The sequence below is a fragment of the Lynx canadensis genome, chromosome A2, assembly GCF_007474595.2.
Source record: "Lynx canadensis isolate LIC74 chromosome A2, mLynCan4.pri.v2, whole genome shotgun sequence".
NCBI classification, from domain to species: Eukaryota; Metazoa; Chordata; class Mammalia; order Carnivora; family Felidae; genus Lynx; species Lynx canadensis.
This window is the reverse complement of record NC_044304.2, coordinates 159,816,295-159,838,894: the sequence shown is the minus strand read 5'-3', so window position 1 is coordinate 159,838,894 and position 22,600 is coordinate 159,816,295. Positions and strand designations below refer to the sequence as shown.

General features: G+C 35.5%; 1 protein-coding gene and 1 pseudogene across 1 annotated transcript in view; both read right to left on the bottom strand.

Annotated features, from left to right (window-relative positions):
• Positions 1-22,600, bottom strand: part of CNTNAP2 (contactin associated protein 2) — a 1,395,900-nt gene that overhangs the window by 1,287,739 nt on the left and 85,561 nt on the right.
• Positions 17,273-17,826, bottom strand: LOC115509329 (annotated as a pseudogene).

The window sequence follows — 22,600 nt, the reverse complement described above, 5'->3', positions numbered from 1 at the left end:
ATACCTTTCATCCATATTGGACACTTTTATGTAATTATTATTTTTTTCTAATTCACAAGGATGAGATGAGGTTAGTTATCATGATTTATTTTTCTTGAAACACATAAAGTTTTCAATAAGACCACTTTAAAGTTTGTTTTATCCCCCAGGAAAATTTTTCTAGATTGTAAACCTTTCAAAAGAAGACATCTTGTCTTATCCACCTTGTGTCTTCAAAGTCCAACATGGTGACAGACATATTAGCAGACCCAAATGTGTTACTGACCACTATTTCTAGTATATTTTTATTACTATTTCCGCTTTATTTATTTTTTTTACCTGGTGATGTATTTGGATATCTATTGCTGTCCTTTGTATTTATTTATTTTTCATAATTTTGGATCTCTTTCATTATGTTTTACGTCATTGTTGACATCACAAAATGGAACCTCACATCATTCACTTAATTTCTACAGTATTTCTCTCTGACATGAATTGACTCTCCCCGATGTGGATTTTAGATGTACTTAGCAGTTTTAGTTTATTCATTTATTTGTCTTTATTTTAATCTCATCAGGATTAATCTTTTTTTAGATGTTTGTTTGTTTGTTTATTTATTTATTTATTTATTTATTTATTTATTTATTTATTTATTTATGAGAGAGTGAAGAGGAGGGGTGGGGGGGGGTCAGAGAATCTGAAGCAGGCTCTGTGCTGACAGCAGAGAGTACGATGTGGGGCTGGAACTCATGAACTGTGAGATCATAACCTGAGCCGAAGGACGCTTAACCGACTGAGCCACCCAGGCGCCCTTCATCAACATTAATCTTTATCTATGAACGTATTTAACAAAAGCATAAATTGCTATTCCTTAATTTCCATTATTGTGAGACTTTTCTTTCTTTACAGTGGCATAAGTAATGAATTTGATGAGCAAGCATGTCCCTGGGATCATGATCCTGCTGTTCTCATACTGGGGAAATCAACATATGCGACTCAAGAATATTCAGTGGCAAACTAAACATAATCAATGGTGGCTTCTGATCTTTCATACCAGTCCAGGATATTGATCCCCATCTCACCTAAAAAAGAAATAGAAGATGCCTAAATAATTGAAGACTTTGATGAAAATCAGGCAGGGCCTTAAGACAATTTTATAAATAAAGCTCCTTTATTTTATGGTGTCTGCATACAGTAAAACATTGTATTTGAGGAAAACATTGCCATGTTCAATGAATTTCAAAGGTTTGAATCTCTAAGAAAAAACAGACCACATGTAATTTCACATCCTGCTTTTATAAATAAGGCATGGGAAAGTAAACTCACACATACTGTTTTTTGACAAAATCATTACTGTTTTATTGGCTTTCCCTATAGCAAGTACATATTCTATTGGTTCAGGAACTTAAAATCCAGCAGAATTAGAATTGTTCTACTAATGTTCTAGAAATGTCCACTGGATGGCAGTTTAAAGAGAACATATTTGGCCCAAAAATCTGGAAGGATTTTTTTTTCAAAGAGTTCCCTGGAATTTAGTCATTTCTAAGAATTAGTTGGCTAGTAATAAAAATAATTTCTTACAAACATTACTTGAAAATTAATTTTGCTCACTTCATAGCTTCAACAGATTTAGAAATATCATTTAAAAATTGCTAGTTTGGCTCTGTGCTGACAGGTCAGAGCCTGGAGCCTGCTTCAGACTCTGTGTCTCCCTCTCTCTTGGCCCCCCCCCAAACATGTGCTCTGTTTCCCTTTCAAAAATAAATAATAAACATTAATTTTTTTTAAAAAAACCTGCTGGTTTATTATGCAAACACAAAGCCAGAAATTTGCAAACCTGTTTCTAAGACATTTCTGAAGGTATTAAAGCCTTGTGAATCTGAGGATTACTTTTCATTCCCTGAATCCTTTCAGGCACCAGATTAAAATACAATAAATCAAATCATAAGCCCTCTGTGGGTATTGAGATTTCAAAAATGACAAAAAAGTATTTACCCTTCTACAAATATATAAATAAGAATAAGAAAACCAAGGATGAATTTTTTTTTTTTTTTTTTTTTTTTACTTGTAGACCTAATTGTCAACAAGATTTTGGAAAACAGGTTCCTCAAGCCTCCTGGTTGGGATAATGAGGGAAAGCATAATGAAGTGACAATGAGTTCAATATCTGGCCTCTGTATTCAAATTCCAACTCCATGGTTGAGTAAGAAAATTCAGCTCAGGTAAGTTATTTAAATTAACTGTGCCTCAGTTCTCATATTTGGGAAATGAGAGTTCTGACTTCACAGAGTATTTGTCAAAATTAAATAAGCCAGTTCCTGTAAAACACTAACAAAATGCATATAACATATTAAATCTCAGTAAATATTATATTTTGTTATTGCTCTTACAATCTTAGCATAAAGTACAAGAGGATTCATTAAAAACAAGAATAATGAAGAACTGATTTGCTTTCTGTTTATTGAATATTAAAGATAATTTGAAAAAATGTTCATTAACATGATATATCAGAGTTGCCAATATTTTATATTAAGTGATGCACTTAATTTTAATTTTTAAAAGTCAAGAATAGTTTTAAATGTTCTAGAAAAGGATAGAAGTAGAACTCATTTTCTGTGCCAACACCTATCTGCTGGTGTAGTCACTACAGTTGCTGGTAGTAGTCACTACAATTTGTGAGAAGAGTTTCGCTTAGATTGACTCAAGTATGCAGTGATTAACAAGTATCCAGCCATAATGGAATGGCAGCACAGAAACTGGCTTATCAAAGCTATTGATGCATTTACTGGCCATTGTATTTCCTCCAACAAACGATCTATCTATCTATCCATCCATCCATCCATCCATCCATCCATCCATCTGCCTACCTACCTACCTATATTTTAATTCCAGTGTAGTTTACAGTGTCATATTAGTTTCAGGTGTACAATATAGCGATTCAACAATTCTATACATTACTCGGTGCCCATCAAGATAATCCCCTTCACCTATTTCCCCCACCCCACCTCACCTCTCCTCTGGCAACCATCTGTTTGTTCTTGATAGCTAAGAGTCTGTGTTTTGGTTCCTCTCTCTCTTTTTCCTTTGTTCATTAGTTTTGTTTCTTAAATTCCACATATCATACGGTATTTGTTTTTCTCTGACTGGATGGTTTCAGGTTTTAGGATTATACTCTCTAGCTCCCCCCATCTTGTTGCAAATGGCAAGATTTCATTCTTTTTTATGGCTGAATAATGCTCACATCTTTATTCTTCTATCAATGGACACTTGGGCTTCTTCCATAGTTTAGCTATTGTAAATAATGCAGCAATAAGCATCAGAATGCATATATCCCTTCAAATTAATGTTTTCATGATCTTTGGGTAAATATCCAGTAATGCTATTACTGGCTCTTGGGTGGTTCTGCTTTTAGATTTTATGAGGAACCTACACACTATCTTTCACAGTGGCTGCACCTGTCTGCACTCCTTCACAGCGGATGAGGGTTCCTTTTCCTCCACATTCTTGCCAACACCTGCTGCTTCTTGAGTTTTTGATTTGCATGTACCTCAAGATGAGTGGCGTAGAGCGTCTTGTCATGTGTCTATTGGTTATCTTTACATCTTCTTTGGAGAAATGTCGGCTCATATCTTCTGCTTATTTTTAATTAGATTGTTTTTTGGGGTTTGAGTTATATCAGTTCTTTATATATTTTGGATACTAACCCTTTACTGGATATGTCATTTGCAAATATATTCTCCCATTCAGTAGATTTTCTTTTAGTTTTCCTGGTTGTTCCCTTTGCTGTGTAGAAGCTTTTTGTTTTTATATAGTCCTAATAATTTATTTTTGCTTTTGATTTCCTTGCCTCAGAAGACATATCTAGAAAGATATTGCTGTGGTCAATGTCGAGAAATGACTGCCTGTGTTGTCTTCTAAATTTTTATGGTCTCAGGTCTCACATTGAGGTCCTTAATCCATTTTGAGTTTATTTTTGTGTATCGTGCAAGAAAGTGGTCCAGCTTTATTTATTGCATGTAGCTTTCCAGTTTTCCCAGCACCATTTGCTGAAGAGACTTTTTCCCCATTGGATATTCTTGCCTCCTTGGTTGAAGATTAATTGACCATATAATCATGAGTTTATTTCCAGGTTTTCTATTCTGTTCCATTGATCTATGTGTCTATTTTTATGTCAGTACCATTTATTGTGATTACCACAGCTCTGTAATATAACTTGAAGTCTGGAACAGTGATGCCTCCAGTTTTGTTTTTCTTTTTCAAGACTGTTTTGGCTATTCAGGGTATTTTGTGGTTCCATATAAATTTTAGGATTGTTTGTTCTAGTTCAATGAAAACTGCTATTGGTATTTTGATAGAGATCGTACTAAATCTGTGGACTGCATTGAGTAGTATAGACATTTTGATAATATTTCTTCTTCCTATCCATGAGCATGGAATGTCTTTCCATTTTGTTGTGTCTTCCATTTTTTTTCATCAGTGTTTTATAGTTTTAAGAGTACAGGTCTTTCACCTCTTTGATTAGGCTTATTCCTAGGAATTTTATTATTTTTGTGCAATTGCAAATGGGGTTGTTTCCTTAATTTCTCTTTCTGCTGCTTCAGTATCCCAACAAATATTTATTAAGCAGTTATTACAAGGCTACGTTGGTTCTTGGTTTGAAAAGGAGATTGAAAGCAAGCCAAAGCCCTTTCCTTAATAAAGCTAATATTATATTGGAGAATACAGGTATTAAACAAATGAACACATAAAGTTCACACAAGATAAATGTCATAAAATAATATCTATCCAAGTGACGTGTTAGAGAGATTAGGGATACTTTTTAAAAAAAACTGTTTATTTATTTTGAGAGAGAGAGAGAGCACAGGCATACAGGAAGGGCAGAAAGAGAGAGACAGCGTGAGAGAGAATCCCAAGCAGGCTCCCTGCTGTCAGCACAGAGCCCAATGTGGGGCTCTATCTCACAAACTGTGAGATCTTGACCTGAGCTGAAATCAAGAGTCAGATGCTCAACCTACTGAGCCACCCAGGTGCCCTCAGACTAGGGATATTTTGAAGTGACAGTCAAAGCTTCTTTGAAGGGAGAGGTTTGAATGACGGTAGTTGGGGGGAGGGAGGCTCATGTAGATTAGCAAGAAGAGTAATCTAGAGCAAAGGTGATGAGGCAGAAAAATGCTCTTCTCAGAAGATAAGCATCAGAAGCCTGACTTACTTAGACTCAAGTGAGAAGTGAAGAGAGAAGAAATGATGTCAGAGGAACAGACCCCAGCCAACTTGTGAAGGACCCATGATAGTGAAGAGCTTCGATTTTATCCAGAGGGTGAAGTTAAACTGTTAAAAGAGTCTTTCAAAGAGAAATGACAGAGCCAGATGTATGTTTTTAAAAGATTACTGCCTCCCAATTTCTACTTAGATCATCTACTCCTAAGGTATTGTCAGGACTGGCATAACCTCATTAACAAAACCAGCAATAGTACTCAGAGAGGGTGAAGGGACACAGGAATCTACCTTGGGATTTCCTAAACTACTAGCAAAATGAATGGAATTGTGGATAATACATCATCACTTTTTCCCTGACTCCAGTCTTCTCCCGGGGCTCTCTGCTGGCCAAATTCAAGGAGAAACTTGAGGACTAAGTAAGTCAATCAATGTAACTCACGGAAGCCAGCTCTTGACTAGATATGTGAGTGAAATGATAAACAGCAGATCTGGATGAATAAATGGAAGACGTCTACAACTCAGAATAAGGTGGCAAACTTTGCATTAGCAGGTGTAATAATTAAGGACCGTGAACAAACACCACAGACACACTCCAAAATAAAAAAGTAAAGTGTGTCTGCAGGAGCCATTTTAACATGCAAGAATGAAGTTGTATTTTATTAAACATTTGATTATGCATTACGTCAAGTGTACAAATAATAACCAAAAATGATACACGTGCACCTTAAAACAATATACCGAAGAAGAGTAATTAATGAAATGTATACTGCGAAGAGGGATAGCTTGGTTTAATAAAAACAGTTCATAGAATTTTCAGTTCTCATTCTGCCCAGGTAATGAACTGAGAATCCCCCAAAACAGAATAACTATTGTGGAAGGTGACATCATAAAAGGCAAGTCGTTTTCAAATAATCTGGCCCTATGCGAATCAAGTAACCCAAAAGGCACTGAAAGCTATACAATTTTAAATTTCATCCCTATGTTAAGGAAAAATAATATAAAAACAGGGAGGGGGACAAAACATAAGACACTCTTAAATATGGAGAACAAATAGAGGGTTACAGGAGGGGTTGTGGGAGGGGGGAATGGCCTAAATGGGTAAGGGGCATTAAGGAATCTACTCCTGAAATCATTGTTGCACTATATGCTAACTAACTTGGATGTAAATTTTAAAAATTAAATTAAATTAAAAAAATAAACATATTTCATCCCTATCTTTTTAACAGTTGAAAAAATTAGTCTATACATTCTCTTTATTAACTTTCATGTTCCTGTTTTTGAATGCAGTGGTTTTTTAAAATTTTTTTATTATATGAAATTTATTGTCAAATTAGTTTCCATACAACACCCAGTGCTCATCCCAAAAGATGCCCTCCTCAACGCCCATCACCCACCCTCCCCCCCTGCCCCACGCCCCATCTACCCTCAGTTTGTTCTCAATTTCTAAGAGTCTTCTATGCTTTGGCTCTCTCTCCCACTCTGACCTCTTTTTTTTCTTTTTTTTTTTTCCTTCCCCTCCCCCATCGGTTTCTGTTAAGTTTCTCAGGATCCACATAAGAGTGAAAACATATGGTATCTGTCTTTCTCTGTATGGCTTATTTTACTTAGCATAACACTCTCCAGTTCCATCCACGTTGCTACAAAGGGCCATATTTCATTCTTTCTCATTGCCACGTAGTACTCCATTGTGTATATAAACCATAATTGCTTTATCCATTCATCAGTTGATGGACATTTAGGCTTTTTCCACAATTTGGCTATTGTTGAGAGTGCTGCTATAAACATTGGGGGTACAAGTGCCCCTATGCATCAGTACTCCTGTATCCCTTGGGTAAATTCCTAGCAGTGCTACTGCTGGGTCATAGGGTAGGTCTATTTTTAATTTTATGAGGAACCTCCACACTGTTTTCCAGAGTGGATGCACCAGTTTTGAATGCAGTGTTTTTATCATTCCTTGCTTGATATATCCAAGTCCTTCCTTACACGAAACACACGTTAGGATACTGACATCTTCAGTCAGATTGAGCATATGTTAATTTCACCTCTTAGAGTTTTTAAGTTTATTTATTTTTTGGTGGGGCGCCTCGGTGCCTCAGTTGGTTAGTCAACTGACTTCAGCTCAGGTCATGATCTTGTAGTTTGTGAATTGGAGACCCGTGTCAGGCTCTATGCTGACAGCTCAGAGCCTGCAACCTACTTCAGATTCTGTTCTCACCCTCTCTCTACCCCTCCCCTGCTCACACTCTGTGTCTCTCTGTCTCTCAATAATAATAAGTAAACATTAAAAATTTTTATTTATTTTTTGGTAATCTTTACACCCAATGTGGGGCTTGAACTCAAGACCCTGAGATCAAGAGTCACATGCTCCTCCGACTGAGCCAGCCAGGCACCTTGACAATTCTTAGATTTTGATATCATCAATGAAAGCCAGTGAAACTGGTTAAAAGTGAAAAGGTACCAACATATCAACAAACAGAATGGTGAAATATGAAAAGAAAATAATTTATTTTTGTACTAAGCTTAATTTCTATTTAAGCCACAACAAGATAAATGTGTGGATATATTAGAAAAAATGTTCTATTTCTTCAATAGACTTTCTGAATCTTTCACATTCTTTGGGTCAGCAATGCATAATGTATATTGGGTTAACATTACAATCACGTCAACATAAAAATGATGTAGAGGGTGATCCTGCAACCTAAGGATACATGTTTTAAATTCCATAGTCCTAGAATGGTTCCTGGCACAAATTTAAAGGTTCAGTAAATGGCTGTTGAAGGCATGAATAATATCAAAAGATCAGAACAGCATTTTGAGGCAAAATGAAGTTACAATTTTTCTAAATATCTACTGAAGTTTTAACCAAGCCAAATATCCTCAGAGGGTAAAGAGAAAAGAAAAGAAATAAAGAAAAGAAAGAAATTTATTTTACTATATAGTTTTAGTTGTTTTATGTAATCTCAATTGCACACTTTTTGAAAGTGGAATTATAATCACAATAATGTGAAAAATAGGCTTTCATCAACAGGGAGTTGTTTTAAAAGGAAAAGATGGGAACAGAGTAACACGAAATGACTTATGAAATCCAACTTAATGTATAGAAGAAGGGCATAGAACATGTCCCGTGGGGGTTATCAGCAATATATAAACGAGCAGGAAGAACATAACCACTGTTCTCTGGCCTGGGCAGATTCAGTGGTGCCGAGATGGACTGGGCGAACAGCTTACAATTTCTCTTCGTGTCAAACAGATCTAAGTTGTCGGAGTCCCGCTCATCGGATTAGTTTCTTATAAGTTCTGTCAGGGCAGAAGTTTCTGGAGAAAGGGAAACAGGTAAAGAAATCGATTGCAGGGGCGCCTGGGTGGCTCAGTCGGTTGAGCATCCGACTTCAGCTCGGGTCGTGATCTCGCAGTCTGTGAGTTTGGGCCCCGCATTGGGCTCTGTGCTGACAGCTCAGAGCCTGGAGGCTGCTTCCCATTCTGTGTCTCCCTCTCTCTCTGCCCCTCCCCAGCTCATGCTCTGTCTCTCTCTCTCTCTCTCTCTCTCTCTGTCAAAAATAAATAAACATTAAAAAAAAAAAAAGAAATCGATTGCAATCGTGAAGAGAGGCCAAACCTCAGTTTGAGCTCTACCCCCCAAAAAAGGCTGGAATATTTTTAAAAGCCAGGGTGATGGGCATAGATCGTAGGCCACTTGTGTTCACTAATTGGCTTTATTACTCCCCGAAAAAGTAAATATTTTCTTCTCTTCATCACTGGAGGTAGTTTTATACCTTGAAGTAAGGGGCTCATCACCAGTCAGACCCTTAGTCTAAAACTGGGAGACAGGGGCTCTATCACCTAAGAGATGATAGCCTTAGGTTGCAAAACAGGTCTTTTGCCAGTTTTACAAGATTTATATCTCATAGGTGCACAGCAAAAGATGTACAATTACAAGTTTTCTTTTTTTAAGAAAATTATTTATTTATTTATTTTGAGAGAGAGAGATCGCTATCAGGGGAGGAGCAGAGGAAGAGGGAGAGAGAGAATCCCAAGCAGGCTCTATGCTCAGTGTGGAGCCCAACTCGGGGCTCAAACTCAGGAACCAGGAGATCATGATTGAGCCGAAATCAAGAGTCAGACGCTTAACTGACTTTGAGTCACCCACGCACTTCTACAATTACAAGTTTTCTAAAGTAGATACTCTAAGAAAAAGGAGCCGGGGGCCTGGAGTCGGGAAGAAGGCCGTCTGAAGGTTAGTCAGGCTGAGGGGAAGCTTCAGGTTTTCTTGCTCGATCCCTAAGATAGAACCTGGTTAATGACAATGTCCTCTTAATACAAGAATTACTCGTCTGAATCCCCTCAGGCCTGAGTGTGGGTAGAGAATCAAAATTCAACCACTCATGATTATTATGTGTACAATAAATCGCCACTTAAAAACTCAGTCTCCATTCATTCTTTCCTGCTTTTCTACCCCAGAGTCCACCTCTGCCTTTCACATCAATACTGTATCAGTCGGGTATTCACTGATTATAACGCAAATAACATGTAAATTGACCATAGAAGGAAATTGCCCAAGTTTTACGTACATGGACTTCCTAACATTGACGATAGGTATAGAACAGTTCAAATCATACACGCGCATACACTGGTTAGGTCAATTCTAATGTGGAGAGATCGAGAAGGATGATAACATTACAGGCACTTCAAAATTAAATTCTTTGAGTCAAAAGAGTTAATTGGAACAATTGATAGTGCTCTCCGTTTTGTTTTGTTTTGTTTGTAAAAATGTTTTCCTTTGGGAGATTCTGCAAAAGCAGAATGACACATTATGCTATCAAACAATTTTATTGCAAGAATCATGTTGAAATTTCAAAGATAATTTCATTTGAAAAATTAGTGTAGAGCTGAGATTTCAAACAAAATTCTGTTATAAATTGCTTGCTTTATTTTCTCTAGACAAAGTCCTAATGGACTCTCTTTTTCATTTAGTTATGTCACATTGTTTTCTACGACTTGTGAATTCACTTTAATGGACTTTCCCCCCAGACTTTACCATCAGTATCTTATACACACATGTCTACTTTCTGGCCTCAGCTTTCCACGTCAAACTTCACATCTCCATCCCGCACTGTCGTTTCTCCCCCAAACTAAAAAAGTGTGTCTCATTTCGGTGCATTGAATTGATGCTTTACCAATAAATCTAATGTACTTTCTGGTCTGGTTCTCCCGAAATGTGTGTAGTTCTTCAAAAAAAGAGAAATTCCTGACTTCATTTGGTGGCCCCTCCAAATCCTGACCTATGAAACGTATAGCATAATCCAGGTCCTAGAAAAAAAAATGATATATTTGTAACTAATAGTTTTTAAATGATGACAGAAGAAAAGATACTGCTTGTGTGACCTTTTAGAAATACGAAGTTACAGAGAAGTCACTAAGTATCCCAACATTGGAAGAAAACCACGTACGAACAGGACATTATTTCTCTGAGATAATCATCACTGCCCCCTCCAACTATAATCATGGTACCGTGGTCCTCTGCCCTCACCCTCACAAAGGCTGTCATCCAGAAATTAGGAGACCCTTGATAGCTTCCCACACAAACTGTATGTGCTGTTCTCTGACCTTCCAATTCTTCACACATACCCCACTTCCCATCCCCTTGATCATAAATCAGATCCTCTGAGATCCCACCTCCAATTCCAAGAGAGTCACTGTCCAGCCTCTGAACTATATATACGTTTCAGACCTCACAATTAACCCTCACAAAGTACCTGACACGCAGAGAGTAACTAATTAATGTATTTGTTCAACAGATATCTGTAAAAACAAGAGAGAAACACAGTACATCCTTTGCAAGAACAAAAATAAGAGCCAGGGCAGGTTGGTGAGAAGAGATGAATTCAGAAGACATGAAAATAACAGAACAAATAACACAGATACTGCATGTCCAGCAGCAATGCGTTTTAGTTCCTTCTTTCTCTGTGATGAAATCTGTCCCCTGTTTAAAATTCTTACTGTGTGTGTGTAGGGAGGAGTGGGCGGGAGTGGGAAGGGTTATTTCTGGTGATATTTTAAACCACATCACGCACAGCGTGAACAGTCACGTAAGAAAGTCATGGTCTAAATCCACCTGCTGCATTGAAAAAACATCAAGAATTCTCCAATGGTGGGAGTTTAAATCAACAATTACTTAAACGTTTTGTTAATCTATGAGCTACCCAAGTATTAGGAATGAGGGGTCTGGAACGATTTCTCATAGGTCAGAATATTGGGAAAAAGCAATTAGTATTGGTAAGTAAAATATAAATGTTATGTTGGAGGAGCTGTGAATAAAGAATGTTCCCATTTGAAATAAAGATAATTCAAACTTGGTTAAAATGTGTTTTTCCCCTGACAATACTCCTGAGGTAAACAGAGACGCTGAATCATGTGCCTAGCTATCACATTTGCTAAAATAATAAAGACAGTATTCTTAAGACCATCATTTAAGTACAAGAAAGAACTTCCCTCAACCTTTTATACCTAGAGTTCTTTTAAGATAGATGTTAAGCCTTCTAGCCATTCTCTCCTAATGTGCATACAATGGATTTGACAGTTATTTTGATATGTTTGGGATGCATTCATGCCTCCCAGCTAAGCATGCACTATTCAATTTGGAGGCCTTAAATAAGCTCTCAGTATGTTTGAGAGCTAATTAAAACTTCATTATGAGTACAACAGCCACACCACATTACTGGCTTGATAAGAAACCCAATAACTGGCAGTGTCTGTGTAGTCTTTCAACCGACACTTAGAATTAAGTTGCATGGTGCCCACTGCCCCCTAGAATCTCTTTTTTAACAAGAACACAAAATGTAAGCGTGGAACGTGGCGCTGACTTATGTTAAAGGACAGGCAGAGCCTGGATTCTGTCACATATTTTCAACATGTTAAACTTTTCTTTACAGCAAGAAAAATAATTATATCTGAAACACATATTTTCCAAGATTTAATTTTGGGGGAGGGTGTATATATAATTACCCTTTTTTTTTTCTTGTGGTATCTGTTTTCATACAGATGGATGGCATATCTTCCAATGAAGAATTCAATTTATAAAAAATGAATCCAATAATTTAACCTGTCCAAAAGGGAAGACAGATAAGCACTAATATAATTAACTCTCTTTTTTCTATTGATAAATCCTTAAAGTTATTTTTTAATATAAGCTAACATCCTCCCATCAGCCAGCATGGCTTCCGGGCAATTTTCACGCAGACATCCTGTAGTGTATTGTAGGAATGTCAATGAACTTTAATATTATCTAGAACAAAACATAATTAGTGAGGAAATTCTTTGGGGAACAGCTAATGCAATGTATCAAGTTGCAAAGCAAAAGGCTTACAGTTCTGTGTTACTTGTTGAAACTTATTTACGCTGATAAAACATATTAGAAGCAAAATATCCTACTTTTTTTTTTCCAGTTTCTCCGTGTAAACAGATTACTGTCAATGACTTTGGATAATATTCAATTAAAATATAAATTTTATTAATTATGACAAAATAATAATGTTGCTATCTTATTGAAAAGATACTTTCTTGCAAATGAGAATATCAAAGGGTAAAGGTTGAAGTAATTGTCGTGGAAACAGATAACCTACAAAAAGGATGACAGCAAATAAGAAAATACTTCTTAGTGTCCCTCAATTCTCCTCTCAAAACACAGCAACTTATTTGATTGTGCCCAAGATACAGTAACTTTTCTTAGCTGTAACTATTCATATTAGCCCATCTTTGATGATCGAGTTAAAGTGGCTATTTATGAAGTGGCATGAATAAACAAAGTTAATAAGTAACATTTAAATGCCCCTAGGAACTCTTATTAAATATTTCCAATATCTTCAATCAAAAGGTACTTAACGCATCACGTATACGTAAAATCACTCCTGAAATGCCTTGTTAATAGATGTGCCCTGTTGAGAAATTTTACAATTCATTTCGAGCCCTTTCATATACAAATCTTTAAAATGAATGAGTCTACCTACTCACATATATTTACCAAGATATGTATAACCTACCAATCTGTGAAAATTATGCTTTTCTTAATCTTTCCCCCAACTCCCTCTATTGAATACATAACACAGCTGTATTTGGCATTATTTTTATCCCCAAATCCGAGTACCTACTACAGCCTAGAAAGCTCCTATTTTAATGAAGTTGATGAGGAAAGTTGTAATTCTTGAGAGCATTAGAACAGTAAAAAATATTAATATGCTTGTTTTTAAATAAAAATTATTGTAGCTATTATTAATCATGATTCCTTTTATTGACACAATGTCAAAAATACTCATTCTTTTTCATATTCTCAGAAAAAATACGTAGAAACTTAAAATTATGACTTATTGCAGAACATTTAATGCATGTCCCTTTAAGTTTGTGTGAGTGAGGAATGAGCAGTCTTTGTTTTCCACACGGGGATTAAAAAAGGATTATAAAATAAGCTTTTTTTAAAAAAATTGAACATATAAATGTATTAATAGTAAGCGAAAGTCCTGCTTAAAACTATTTTCTCAATGCTTAAGAGCTTCCCCTGTATCGTTCTAGATTTTTATATGCATCTAGAGATAAAATAATTTATGTTGAAATAATCATACATAATGCATAGGATATTGCAACTCTCTTTTTTCCCCATTTTATTATTTTTTTAAATTTTGTTAATGTTTATTCATTTTTGAGAGAAAGAGAGAGACAGAGCATGAGCAGGGAGGGGCAGAGAGAGAGGGAGACACAGAATCCGAAGCAGGCTCCAGGCTCTGGGCTGTCGGCACAGAGCCCCACCCACACAGGGCTTGAACTCACCAACCATGAGCTCACGACCTGAACTGAAGCCAGAGGCTTAACCAACTGAGCCACCCAGGCACCCCTCCCATTTTCTTTCTTTATTTTTATTTTATAAACTGTTAAAATACAGTGTTGTATCAGGAAATTTTCTTTTTCTACCTAAGGCTATATCGAGGTCACGTTTCTATTGCAGTATATATATATATATTTCTCATGTATTTTCAGCAGCTATATTATTTTCCACCATATGACCATACTGTCACGTCGCAAACTTTTGCTGATGGACAATAGTTTCTAACTCTGCTCTATTACAAATAATGTTTCGTGAACATTTATGAAGACATCTGTAAGTCAGTACATGGATTTCTGTAAATTATATTTCCCAAAATTATACAGCATAAAGATAGTACTTTAGTATATATGGTTATATAGTATGTATAGATGTATATGTGTACAGATATATACTACATATAGTATATATAGCTATATAATATAAAGGGCATAAATGAACTATTTCATAGTTACACAGTGAAACATACTCAAGATTTCAACTTTTGCTTCTTCTTTAGCCAAATGCTGTAGGTAGGCCCAATGATATGTAGTCATGGAACTGACTGTCCATGACAAACAAATGAGATAGCATTACGTGTTGTTTTCTTTCATATTTTTCTTTCTCTTACATTTTGTTTTTTAATTTTGAGAAATGTGTGGCAATGTTAATACTATTGCTAATTGTTTTTTTTTTTTTAACTTGGCACTACAAAATTAGTGTCAATCAATCATAAATTAGTATTTGCTTTGTTATGGGCAAGAATTAAACTATGAATATGTTCCTTTAGAATCTCCCCAATATTATGCATTATCATGCGCTGAACCATGAAAAAACAACTAAAAGGAAAGTTATTTTGGAAAACAATGGAAAATATTATTTAATTACAAGGGAACATATAGAACTAGCTAACATTGAAGATTTGGAATCTTCATTTCCAATGGAAAATTTTACTTTCATCTTAGACTTTCCTCGAATCTGTATGTGGACTTCAGACACATCCGCCTGAAGCCACGCCGATTTTTTATCGTTAAGAAAGTAAAGCAGGTACATGGGAAACCATCAGGAGAAAACACTACAATTCTATGAAAAGCACTAACGTCGGTAGGTAAGTAGATTGTGCTATTATGTTAGGACAGCACCTCAGAATGATAACGGAAATTGGTGAATTTTCTCTGAATAATATATATAATACTACAAACTGTATATGCTATATAAGAAATACAAGGAGAATAATGTGTCATTTTGAGCCCTCTGACAAACCAACGCCGAGGCAGTATTAATTATGCAAGAGTTGTTTTTAGAGGAAAGGGGTCACTGTTCATCCGCAAGGCTTTTGCCAGGTTTATACCTTCTGAAGGCACCTTCTCAGTCTGCGGTTTGTACTTTCATTTGGTTAATAATGGCATGTGAAGAACAGACAATTCAATTTTCATGTATTATTACCAGTTTTTCTTTTACTGCTACTCCTTTTTGTGTCCTAATACATTGTCGACTATTCCAAGGTTGTGAATATTTTCTACGTATTCTTCGACAAGTTGAAAAACAATAGCTCCAGTGTTTAGGTGCAAGATGCATTTTTAATTCATTTTTATATACAGTGTGAAGTAAGGGTCAATGTGAATTTTCTCCATGTGAATATCATCATCCCAACACCATTTGTTGAAAAGACTGTTCTCCTCCACTTTGAATTATGTTGGTGGCTTTGTTAAAACTCAATTATTCATATATGGGTGGTCTATTGATAGTCTTGTACTCTCCATATACATACATACATATATGCATACTAACTGGGGAAATGTATCACGTTCATTGATTGAAAGACACACTATTGTTAGTTTGTCCATTCTCTGCAAATTGATCTATAGATACAATGTGTTTTCTATCATATTTCTAGCTGGGCTTTTTGGAGTATTTTTTAGATAAATTTACAAGATGATCTAAAAAAGCTTTTCACAACAGTTTTGTGTGTTATAGGTTTTATACAGTTACAAGAAAATTTTAAATCATCTTGTAAACTGTAAAAGCCCTGCTAGAATTATGATAGAGAATATACTGTATCTATAGATCAATTTGCAGAGAATGGACAAATTAACAATAGTGTCTCCTTCAATCAATGAATATATTTCCCCACTTACACATACTTTGATTTGACACAGAAATATTTTTCAATTTTATGTGTATAAAGTGAGCAATATTTTATTATATTTGCCTGTTAGTATTTTTTAAGACTGATGATATTTTATTTTTTTTTTTATTTTTTTTTTTTTTTTTTTTTTTTTTTTTCAACGTTTATTTATTTTTGGGACAGAGAGAGACAGAGCATGAACGGGGGAGGGGCAGAGAGAGAGGGAGACACAGAATCGGAAACAGGCTCCAGGCTCCGAGCCATCAGCCCAGAGCCCGACGCGGGGCTCGAACTCACGGACCGCGAGATCGTGACCTGGCTGAAGTCGGACGCTTAACCGACTGCGCCACCCAGGCGCCCCAAGACTGATGATATTTTAAATAGTATTACTTTTATAATTATAGTTTCCAAATGTTTGATGCTAGCAACTGAAATTGAATTTTTTTTTATTAATCTTGCTCGCATCCTGTTGCCTTACTAAAGTCACTCATTACCTAAACTGATGTTTTTTAAAGATTGAGTAGAAATTTCCAAATGAGTAATCATATTATTTATGAATACAGACAAATCTAATTCTTCTTCCCCAATCTTTATGCTTCTTTTTATTCTTGTTGATTGGCTACCATCTTCAGTGCAACACTGAATTACATGGAGACAACGTATCCTTTCCTTGTTTGCAAATCAAAGGGAAAACATGGTCTGTCATCATTAAATACTGCATTAGCCATAGGTTTCATGGATGCCCACTATCATTTTGAGATCATTTTCTTCCCTTCCTTTTTCTTAGTTGTTTTTTTTTTTTTTTTTTTTTTGGTTGTCAAATGATCGTATATTGAAATAATTTCCCTTGTAGTTCTTTTTTTAAAGAGCTTTTTTTTTTTCTTTTGAATTTATTTATTTACTTTGAGAGAAAGAGAGAGGGGGAGAGCAGGAGCAGGGGAGAGGCAGGGAAAGAGAATCTCAAGCAGGCTCCTCACTATCTGTGTAGAACCCGATGTGGGGCTTGATCTAAGGAACCGAGAGAGAGAGAGATCATGGCTGAGATCAAGAGTCAGATGCTTAACTGACTGAGCCACCCAGGCGCCCCTCCTTTGTAGTTTTTAACTGGCTGGGCATTCAATTGCACCATTATTGATGTCATCTATGATGTCAGGAGGCTGGTGGCCATCCACACAGATTGGGCAGTCCCCAGGATCTTTTTAATGGTTCCGGAGAGTTCTCTAGCTAAAGATCTGTGCCACATTTGTAAGACAATGCTGCCGATCTCATCAAAAGTGATATTTCCACTGTGCTTCAAGTTTTTCTGCTGCTTTCTGTCTCTTGGTTGTTCCTTGAGGGCTCTGATAATCTGGGCAGATGCAGAAAGAACCCCTCCAGTCTGGGCCTGTCTGTTCTGAATGGTCAGTTTCACTCTAATCTTCATACCCTTCCAATCAGCGGTTGCCTTGAGGATGTCATCACCAAACTTTTGTGGAGACAGACCCAGGGGCTGATCTTTGGGGCCAGGAAGATGTGGCACTGACTCTGCCACCTGTGCACCTCAGGTGTATGGCTTTGATCTTGATGTGGTCAAACTTAGGCGGCATGGTAGAGGCAGCTGGTGTCGATGGATCTTGAATCGGGACGACCGAACATAGTTGTACGCTCGCTTCCTCTGAGCCAAAAGCCAAAAGCCACTTTTTGTTGACAGTTGTTTAATCATTAGTGGATATTGGATTTAGTCAAATGTTGTTTTTGTTTCTGTTATTGTTTTGCATCTATTGACATAATCATATGCAGTGATCTGCATTGGTTGACTTTTTAATATTGAACCAATCACACTTTCCTTAGATAAACCTCACTTAGTCATAATGTATTATCTCTATGTAAGTATTGTTGGATTTAATTTTCTAATTAATTTTTGTGTCTGTATTCATTATAAGTACTGATATGTACTGTTCTTGTAATTTTTATCTTTCATAAATATTCTAAGTTTCTATACTCTTAATGAGGAGTGTCAGGGCATTGAACGACATTATATATTAAGAAAGGTACACATCTTAAGATGTGTAATACTAACTACCGAAAACGTTATCTACATTCGAGAATGAAAAACGGAATAAGAAAACACTATGACTTAATAACAACCTCAAGTCAATAATAAAGAGGGCAGAAAAAGAGGAAGAAAAAACAGCATTGAAAAGACCTTGATAAACATAAGCTTTTGGACATTCTGCTTAAGGTGGGCCTTGTATCTTGAATTAGTGTTCCCATTCTTCAATAGTTAACTCCTTTTTCCTTAATTAGTCTGCAAGGAAATGCCAGCAAGCATTTTGTCTTCAAACTGTCTTTAGAAACCCCAAATTGCCTAGCTCAGTATTTGGGAAATGGTATGTACTCAGGAAAGCTTCTTTGTTTCTTCTCAAGGTTAAATACTTGGTTGGTGAATTTCTTGTAACAGGGGAGGAAAGCAAACAGCATATTCTCTCATTAGGATTATATGTATTATATATTTTCATCCAAGTCTGATAATTCTTCCCTTAATTGGCCATCAGTGACTTTTATTGAATCACATTCTGTATTTAATTAGTATTTTTGAATTGAAGCTATTCTCATTTTACAAGTTAACTGTGGAAATACCTTGTGGACATTTGACTAATATTTTAATTAAGGCATAGAGTCATATGAAAGACATACTTCTTATCTTGGAGAATTGTCACCTATTGATAAATATTAAAGTTTTTAGTAGTATGATTATGTAGTGGTAAATAAAGATTGTAAGCAAGTAATTATCTAATACTTTAATGAAACTCCTCCTTTTACTTTATTTTCTTGTGTTGTTTATACCTCTATGTGAGCAAAACAAATCACCGTTCAGTACAGTCATAAATCCTTTCTACTGAAAGATATGTTTAATGGTTTGACTATGTGGATTTTTTTTGGTCATTGCTTTTCTTTGAAATCCAGGTTCACTGTTGAGTTTACACTTTCACAAAACTACTGATCTAAAGAAGGATTTTTCAAGTTATCAAATAATTATTTTTCACAAAAAATATATTAAGCAGGACTCCTTAGTGAATTAATACATTCACTAATTATTTCCATATTTAAGACCACTGTATAAGACCATATGCATTCAATACAATAGCAAATAAGTGATAATCTGCATGCATTAAAGTTTACTCAAGCACAAGAGTGACTTTAACACTGGCTTATTTCTGAGTCTCTTTTAGACAATGTAGTAACTGGAGGCACTGGAAGGACCACACTATTCCCCGGAGTCTCTGCTATGACACTGTACCATGGAGAGCCATGTGGATAGGGCCATGTTTGCGTACATGGCTCTACTCAAGTGTAAGCATGTGAATGTATGTGTATGTGAATGTATGTGTATTGAATTCCTAGCCAAGTTAAGTTGAAGAAAATCGTCAGATAAAAAATGAAAATAGCATCTGATTAATAGCATCTGCTTTAGTCTTTGAAGGCTCTCTTTAAAGTCTTTGATAGACTGCCAACCAACATCATGTGTTTCCCCCAGGGTACAAATACAAATATTAGGAATAAATATCGGTCTTATTCATAAGGAATTCGAATGCGTTGCACGGTGAGTGTTACTATTTTTGGAAAAGATTCCCAGATTTCATGGGGCATTTGAGAACTATTAATAAAATAAGAAGTCATTTGTTACTGTTTCTTCAAGGGATTACGCATGATGATGCAAAAGATGGCAAAATACACAATCTTTTCATTTTTGTTTTAATTAGGGAAGACTCAAATGTCATAGCTTCTCTAATGCTACAAAATCTGAACATATTTGAAATTTAGCATAAGATTTAATTACATAAGTCATTTAATACATCAAATGCATCATTATTTAATTCTCAAAATACAAAATTAATTATAATGGAATAAAAGGCTTTAATATGAGTGGATAATGTAAAGAATTGGCAGAGGGGAAACTTCTGGCTTCTAATATCTTATCACTAACCATGGACCTTGCACCAAATCAATTACTTCACCATTATTTTTCCCAATATACAAACAGATAAAATGGGTGTGTTAGTCACTATCCACAGGCGGATGTTTCAAAGGATGAATAATTAAAAGAGTTCACAAGTTCCTTTTAATTAGAATGGTTACACAATTGCCAACAAATAGTAACCCCTTTATTCAAAATTGAATGTCCAGAGGTTAATTGATTTGCCAAGGTCTCAAGCATTATCAGCATACATCTAAATTCAGATGGCTAAATCCATTTATCTTTTAAATATTCATGAGGCACCAAAGTTCCAAAATCCAGTAAATTATGTAAAACTATTTATTCTTTGTTTGGTCAGATATAATTTCATTTTTTTAGCTATTTCATGTAGGTAAGTGAAGCAATGTAATACATCCCTGATTACCTTGGTAGAGAAGAAATATGAGGGCCACAGAATATTTGAGCTGAAGTTCATGTTTTAAAAGTCTCACTGAATGTTGATATTCTTCTGATTATAGTTTTTAAACTAGGAGAGGATTTTCATTTAATTACCTAATGCTTAGAGAGAGACTGACAATCTCCAGGTGTCAGGAATTTAGGCTTAATTAGAATAATACTAATAGCAGTGATTTTAATACATTAGTATAATACTTTATTCTTTACTAAAGACTTTCTGTCAATTTTATCAAGTAAGGCAATTTCATAAAATTGTTGTACACTTAAGAAAGCATCTCATTGTAAGATGATTATTACATTTTTGAGTTTTCATATACATTTAAGAAAATGAGAGATTAAGGAAAATGTGAAAATAAAGTGGCTATTCATATAATGCAAAAGTAAGCAAATAAAGAAGTTCAGCCCGCTATTTTCCCATTTTATGAGTGTTGTATCAATGGTAAGTGTGAGAGCTGCGGGTCAGTAAAAAAAGGTACAAAAACAAGCTGATATGCATCATGGTTATTTAATCTTGTCATTCAGAGGTTTTTATTATTTTGGGGCTAATACTATTCTTGAGACCCTGGTGTGTGTGTGTGTGTGTGTGTGTGTGTGTGTGTGTATTTTAGCAGATGGGACTGACAATACCACAATGATAATAACAAATTATTTTTCTTGTTTCAAGAGATATTTTTGTGTTTTTTTCTTTTTTTTGAAGATTTTTTTCTTTTAATTTTTAAGTAATCTTTACACCCAACGTGGGGCTTGAACCTACAACTGCAAGATCAAGAGTCACATGTTCCACTGACTGAGCCAGCCAGGCATCCCCAAGAGATAGTTTTCATTTGTTTAAACAAATACTCTAAATGAACTTAGGTGTTTGAGTTTAGAAAATTTATTTAAACCTAATATAGCTGATAAATGTTCATATATTTAATATATATTTATACATTATCTTTTCTCTTCAATCTTCATAGGATGACTAGAAGACAAAAAAAAAAGAAAGAAGACAAATATCTTTCAGATAAATATGCTCCTACCCAGTTTATGCACTTATTGGAATATAGAAAGTTGTAGAACTTTCCTAAAACCAAATAGTATGTGTACAGTGCCTGACAAATGGGAGGATCTCTATAAAATGGAAATGGCCTTGTTTCCAGTCCATGAACTCTATTACCCTTAGATTCTTTTCACTGGTTCTCCTCTTAGTCTAACAAACACATTCAACTTTTCTCCTAATTTATAAAAAAAGAAAGAAAGAAGTAAACCAACCCCCCCCCCCAGCCTCCTCTTGACTACCCCTGTCTTCTCCCCTATTCTTCTGTCTCCTGAGGGATTTCTCTTGCTCTTCCCACCCCTCTTTCATACCACCCCCAACTATTTTTTAAAGTAATTTTATAATCACATTTTTATTCTGATTAGCTGTAATCTTCATGAGGGTAGAGAATATATTTCTTTTATTGGCCATTGTTAATAATATCCTCTGCATGGTAAGAGTGAATTTGGCAAATATTTGCTGAATAAATGAACTCTCACCATGTACTTGTGCTTATGTGACTTTCTCAAGCATTGTTTTATTTAAAAATCTATTTTACATTTTGGGAGATACACATCTCTAAAGGTAATCTCAAGTCTCAATTTATTACAGTCATTGAAGTTCCTCCTGTCTTGTATGCTGGTTTTCCTAGTATTTTTGACTAAATTTTTAAATATTTAGTTTTATTTGTGTTTTGCATGTTTTCTTAGCCTGTCAATTGAATTTAGATGCTTCTCTTTAATTTCTCATTGGCTCCCTCTTCTCTGTTTATTCGGTGAGTGACCACATGCAATTTTTTCCTCTTCATTGATCATTCATGGTTTATGGCTTCTGTATCTCTACTTTCAGCCCTGATCTTTTCCCAGAGCTTGAGAATCCAATTTCTACCTGCCTGCTATGCACTTCCCCTAGATTATCTACTTTCAGTTCAGACCTGTGGACTCTCATCTTTTCATTCATGTCCTCTCTACATGAGAAGTTGCACATTTTGGTTGGTTT